Raw genomic sequence first — 6852 nt, forward strand, 5'->3', positions numbered from 1 at the left:
CCCCCCCCCCCCACGAAATTACTTATTACTCCTCCTGCTGCTACAGGATTGCAGAATTGGTAGAGTAGCAGGCAAATTTCTTTAAGGCTTATACTAATGTTGCTCTGCATTCTGAGTTCAAATCCTGGTGAGGTTAAATTTACATTTCATCTTTCTCGGGTGGGAGGTTCAGATTAATAAAAGAAAGAACTAGTCAAGTACTGTAGTTGATTTAATTGAGTCTTTTGCTTATCTTATAACACACTAATTAAGGGTGGATGTTTGGCAACATCATTAGAGCTTTGGGCAAATTGCCTTGTGATATTTGTTCCTGCTGTTTAGGCTCTTGGTTCGAACCCCTCCAGGGGTCGGTAAACTAGAGTATCAGTCAAGTACTGGAATTAATGGTATCAACTAACCCTTTCCAGTAGAAACCATTATTGTTATTATCACCATCATCATCGTCATCATCATCTCTATTATCGTCGTCATGGTTATCCTCTTTAATGTTATTGTCATCATTAACATCATCATCATTATCATCAATGAAATTTTTAGCTAAATGATGATGTAAGTTTTTCACTGATATTTTGGGGGAGTTATAGGTTCGTCCCTTTTGCAAAGGGTTAAAGACGTAACCTCGAAAAGAACCAATCATACCTTGGATAATCGTTCATGTGTACACTGGCTGATGATGATGATGATAATGATGACGACAATAATAATAATGATAATAATAATAATAATAATAAATGTAATAATAATATTAATAACAACAACGACAACAACAGCTTATATGAGGAAGTGAAGAAGTAAAATAAAAATTTTGTCTGTGTGTGAATAAATATATATATATATATATATATATATATATATATATATATACATATGTACACACACACAGAGTTGTAGTAAAATTTCTTTATATTTACTGTAATTATTATGAGTGGTGAATTGGCAGAATCATTATAGCACAGGATGAAATGTTTTGCGGTATTTCTTCTGGCTGTTCTGAGTTCACATCCTGCCATGGTCAAATTTGCATGTCAGCTGTCCAGGGCTAGATAAAATAAAATATTAGTCAAGTAGTGATGGGGTTGATCCAAGTGATTAAATTCTGCCCCCAAATTCCAGGCCGTTGTACCTTTCTTAGAAACCATTAACATTAAAAAACGATGGTTTGAATCCCACCGAAGTCATCTTTGCCTTTCATATACCTAAGGTCAATAAGATAAGTATCTTGTAGGTCTTGTGCCTATGTCTGAAACAATTATTATTTTTATTATTATTATATTGATTCTGGCAAGCTGGTAGAATTATTAGCATGGTAGATATGCTGCTTAGTGGCATTTCTATTTATTCTGGTTTTACGTTCTGAGTTCAAATGCTGCCAAGGTAGACTTTACCTTTCATCCTTTTAGGGTCAATAAAATAAGTACTAGTCAAGTATTGGGGTTGATGTGATTGACTTCCTCGCACCCTCAAAAGCTGCTGGCCCTGTGCCAAAATTTGAAACCATTATTATTATTTATTCTTGTTGTTGTTGTTGTTAGGGTTCTTTCATGGGAAAAAGAATGCGAAAAATATCTGAACTGTGTTCCTTGTGTTATGTAACTTTACTGGAGTAAAACATATTGGTGTTGCAATGTTTTGGTTGTGTCAGTACATTTTGTACACATACGAGGAGGTGTATTCTAATTCCTCTTGATATTAAGGGAATAAATATATGAAGAAAAATTAAAAAAAAATTTTTTTTACAAAAAATAAAACAGAAGTAAAGAAACGACAAACATTAATGAATAAATCCTATCCCAGAAATAAGCTCTATACAATGATGATTGCTCTGTTCACTTCACAACAAACAATTAGGATTAATAAACTCCAGATCATCACCTCTGATCCACCTGCCCTCCCTTCCACCTTCAACAGTAAAAAGCAACAGATAGAAACAAAAATAAAATGTAAAGCAAACATATAAACAAAAGTAATTAAGCATGTATGTGCTAATCACATTTGATTGCATTCTTTTTATGTTTTTGCTTCATTGTTTATCTATGAAATGATGGAGGCAGAAGTGGGTGGTCAGTGGTTACATAGATGCAATATATTCTTCTATCCTTTCACCCTCACTTTCTCTCTTTCCATACCATTGAGCTATAAGACATTATCTGTGTATAAATACATATGACACTTCAGTACACACACAACACATCAACACACAAAACCGATGCATGCACAGGAAAGCAAACAGACAAAACAAACAAGCAAGAATTCACCAGTGCAATGCAGTGGTGAGTAGCTTAGGACATAGTACTGTTATTAATGTCTAATTCTGCAATATACTACACTTATCCATAATTGTATTTATATTAGTATCACTCTATCCATCTCTCCACCACCATACTAGCATCACTGTTGCTACAATTATCTCCTCTGTTGGTCTCTTTTAATTAAGGATCTGATGTAAATTCTCTCCACTTCTTTCCTACTATACCAAATATTTAATCAGTCTTAGAACAGTGACTACAACAACATCTGTTTCGTGACTTCACTCTCTATAGCAAGCTATTCTTCTCTCTCCTCATCTTCCTTACTTCTGTCTCTCTCTTCTCCATTTCTCTCTTTGTTTCTCTCTGTTGCTTGGTCTCAGGTTAGTCTTGATTGAACAGATCTCTGCTCAAAAGTATTCCAGCCTCGACCATCCATACTCTGAACTCATAACCATATTGTCCAACTTCCCCTAAGACAGTACAGTGTGACTGGAGGAAGATTCAACTTCTATTTCTCACAGGTCAAGCAACTGTATTAATTTATTGATGAATTAGACATTTGACTATTGAAGGCATGAGTTCTCATCTCATTGCAGTTGCTTACATCTTAATAGTTTTATGAACAAGATACTTCCCTTACCCAGAGACTTTCTCCTTAAGATGCACAAATATTACTTAACCTTTATATTTATCATATTTACAATTTTTGTTTTTGTTGGTGTCATTTAACCCTAGGTTAGGCCAGATCACATGGAGCTATGATGTTCAAAAGTGTTCTACCTGTAATCATTCTGTCTTTTCTTTTTTATAAATACAGTGTATCTAGGACTACATTATCCAATATTTCCTTCCCCTTTTTTAGGTATTAAAATGTGATATGAGGGGAATTTAGCTGCTATTTCTTGTAGTTTGAGTGGCCATATAGATACTTCCTCAATGTCTGCTATATTTCCAGCTCCTACATGTGAAACTCCATCGAAAATGTTGCTTTGGCCACTAATAATTATAAATCTGGTTGAGGTGTTTTCTTTCTGTGTAGTTGTTGCTAAACTATCAAAAATTCCTCAAAGAAGCGATTTACTGAGGCAAAATAGAAATATTGAAGAATTGTGTTCTTTCTTGTTCTTTCCTGTTTTGCAAACTACTTGGCAATCCCTCTAGTACTGGTGGCACAAAAATAAAAAATAAAAAAGCATCCAGCACACACTATAAAGTGGTTGGCATTAGGAAGGGCATCCAGTCATAAAAAACAGAGTAAAGCTGACATGGAGTATTTTCTTAGGAAGCTTTGGAGAGATGGTGATATTTGTAATAATAGCAATGTGAGTTCCAAGGAGTTAGATACCAAAAGGTTAGTTACCACAACGAATTCTACAAAAAAAGAAAGAGTTATCATGGTTCTAAAGTGTCACCATTGATAGTTTCAAAAAGTTACCATACTTATATTTATTTCCTTAGAATTATAAGATTTGTATAACATTATTATGGTGGTGGAGTGGCAGAGATGGTAAGAGTGTCTGACTAAATGTCTTATAGTATTCAGTTATGTCCCTTTATGTTCTGAGTTTCAGTACTGGTGGTGGTGGTGGTGATGGTAAGGGTAGATTTTGCCTGTCTTACTTTTAGGGTTCTTTGATATGGGGAGAGTGTAATATAAACCAACTTTGTGTCTCTCCTACATATATGTAAACTTGAGGTGGAGCTAGAAATTATTATTAATTACAGTAAGCTAACAAAAGGCTTGCAAAAACTCTGTAGTATACTACAAACACATACACACGGATATATATAAGTACAATATATGTACTGATTTGCATTTACTAGATACAATTGATCAGAAGAACAATGAAAATGTGTAAAACATTTCAGGAATTCTCCATTTGAGGTTAGTGACCAGCTTCAACTCTGATAAGGTTAAAAACTTAATAAATCCTCTCAAGAAAATATACATATAGTTCGTTAGAAAGTCCTCATACAATTTGAAATATTTATATATGACAGAATTAATGTGTAAAGAACATTTACAAACCTGACACATCTATTTTATTGTCATCAATCACAAATTTTACTATAATTGTTTGAACTTAAAAAAAAAACTATTAATTTATTTTATGAGGAATATGTAAAGACTAATATTTAGTGAATTAAACTTTGTACTATAAATGAATTTGCAGGGTAGGATAATTAATGTGTTATAAAATATAACTGAAAATCAGTGGGGACATGAAATTTTAGAATAGAATTAAATTATAGTTTATATATATATATATATAATGATGGTGGGCATGTTGAAAATTAAGTCACAAGAGTCTATTTAAAAGTCAAATAAATTCTGCCTCTTATTCCTTTCATACATTTATTTTATTCTACATAGGACCAATGTTAAACAAACCGAGAATGATCCTATATAGAAAATGTGTGTGTGTGTGTGTGTTATATAGCAACAGCTGCATGTAGATTAGGTTTTACAAATGAAGGAGAGAAATATTCAAATACTGAAAGAGTACATTTACATTTTGGGTTTGAAAATTTAAATCATTATTACATGACAGTTTAAAATGTCCAATTTGAAGTGTGTGTGTATGTATCTCTCTCTCTCTCTCTCTCACACACTTTCTCTTCCTCCCCCCCTCTCTCTCCATCATCTCTATTTGCCATCCTTCTTTTCTCTAACCTTGACACTATCAGCACTGCTTCTCCAATCCCTGTCTCTTATTCACCCTTCTCCTGCCACCCTGCATTACTTTTAATATTTTCTTTTTACCTTCTATCCTCCTCTCCCTTACCAATTTGTTTCCCACACAATTCCTTTACAGCAACACTTTACAACTTTCCAGCCTTCCCGCTCTGCCAAAACCAATATATAGTGACCCAATTCTTAGTTTCTAAAACATACCTTCTTTGTTGATACTTCATGCATATATGCTTTGCTGAAACATTGGTTGTCATATTGTAACAATATAAATAAATCCATGTGTATACATGCATACATATGTATGTACACACACACACACGGATATATATTCATACATAAACATATACTTATGCATATATACATGTACAAGAAAATTAGGTGGTGTAGATGAATGGCGTATGAGAGTGGTACTAACCATCTACAGAGATACAGCGAGCAAAATGAGAATTGTAGATGAGTTCAGTAATGATGATGATGATGATGAGGATGATGATGATGATATATATCATCATCATCACATTCATCATCAATTAATGTCTGTTTTCTATGCTGGCATGGATTGGATGGTTTGACAGGAACTAGCAAGCCAAAGTGACTGTGCCAAACTCTACTGTCAGCTGGATGCTCTTTACAGAGTGTGCTGGCTGCTTTTTATGTGGCACCAGCACTGGTAATGTCACCCTAGTAACTTGCAAGACAAAGACCCCTCAGTTGAGAGGAGAAGTATTGAAAGAGGTGGCTTTGTGTTAGTTGATGACTTGATAAAATATAATTGAGGGATAGAGATTGGTGTCATGCTGTAGAGGAGATACATGGCTACTTTGTATACACTCGCACACACTATGTATGTATGTGTGTATGTATATATATATATATATGGTTTCGTGTTCGTATGTAAGTATATATATATATATATATAATCAGATTGGAGCCTGGTGTAACCATCTGGTTTCACCAGTCCTCAGTCAAATCGTCCAACCCATGCTAGCATGGAAAGCGGACGTTAAACGACGACGATATATATATATATATACACACACACACACACACATATATATATATAGAGAGATATGTTAAAGTAGATGTGCATGATATTAATCATGCACATACACTCACATACATGTATGTGTGTTTCTCTGATCGATGGGCAATTTGAATTTTCTGACCTGCAGTCTGTTGTTACTTGTTATAAGACTGTCATTCACTTCTGCTCAATGTGAAATATTTCCCAGTGAACACCGTTGATGTTCAAAGACTTTTAAGATTGTTTCTTGTGTTACCATGAAATCTCTTCATTGGTTTTTCACAGGAGAGACTGTCTGAGAACTAATTCTCCATTCTGATCACAAGTCTGTAGTACAAGGTTACAGTGCTGTTATTTCAACCCCTGGTCATCCTTGGGTGCTGCTATATATCTTTTTTCTATAGTAGCCTAGTTTATATAAATCTGTTTTGAAGGTTGCCACCAACTGTTAAGCTAGTTATTAGTAAATAATATTTAAATGATGCTATAGTTATGCTCAACAATAAATGAGAAAATGAAACAAAAAAGGTATTTAGTGTAAATCATGGTTGCTATAATATGACACTTTACACTTGCATTTTGTATTGAGTGTTACATATAAAAGTAATGCACTTTGATTGAATTAATTTCAGTGAAGTAAAAAACATAAATATATATATAATATACATGTATCAATGTATGTGTATATGCATGCATATATACATACTCATGTGTGCATGTATGTGTATATATATATATGCATACATACACACACACACACACACACTATATATATATATATATATATATATATATATATATATATATACTTTATTTAAAAGCAGCAGAAATATAACAAAAGACTGTTACTCTGAGTTAGAAAAACTGTCCGATGAATGGGAATG

Source organism: Octopus bimaculoides, chromosome 9 (assembly GCF_001194135.2).
Source record: "Octopus bimaculoides isolate UCB-OBI-ISO-001 chromosome 9, ASM119413v2, whole genome shotgun sequence".
In the NCBI taxonomy this organism is placed as follows: Eukaryota; Metazoa; Mollusca; class Cephalopoda; order Octopoda; family Octopodidae; genus Octopus; species Octopus bimaculoides.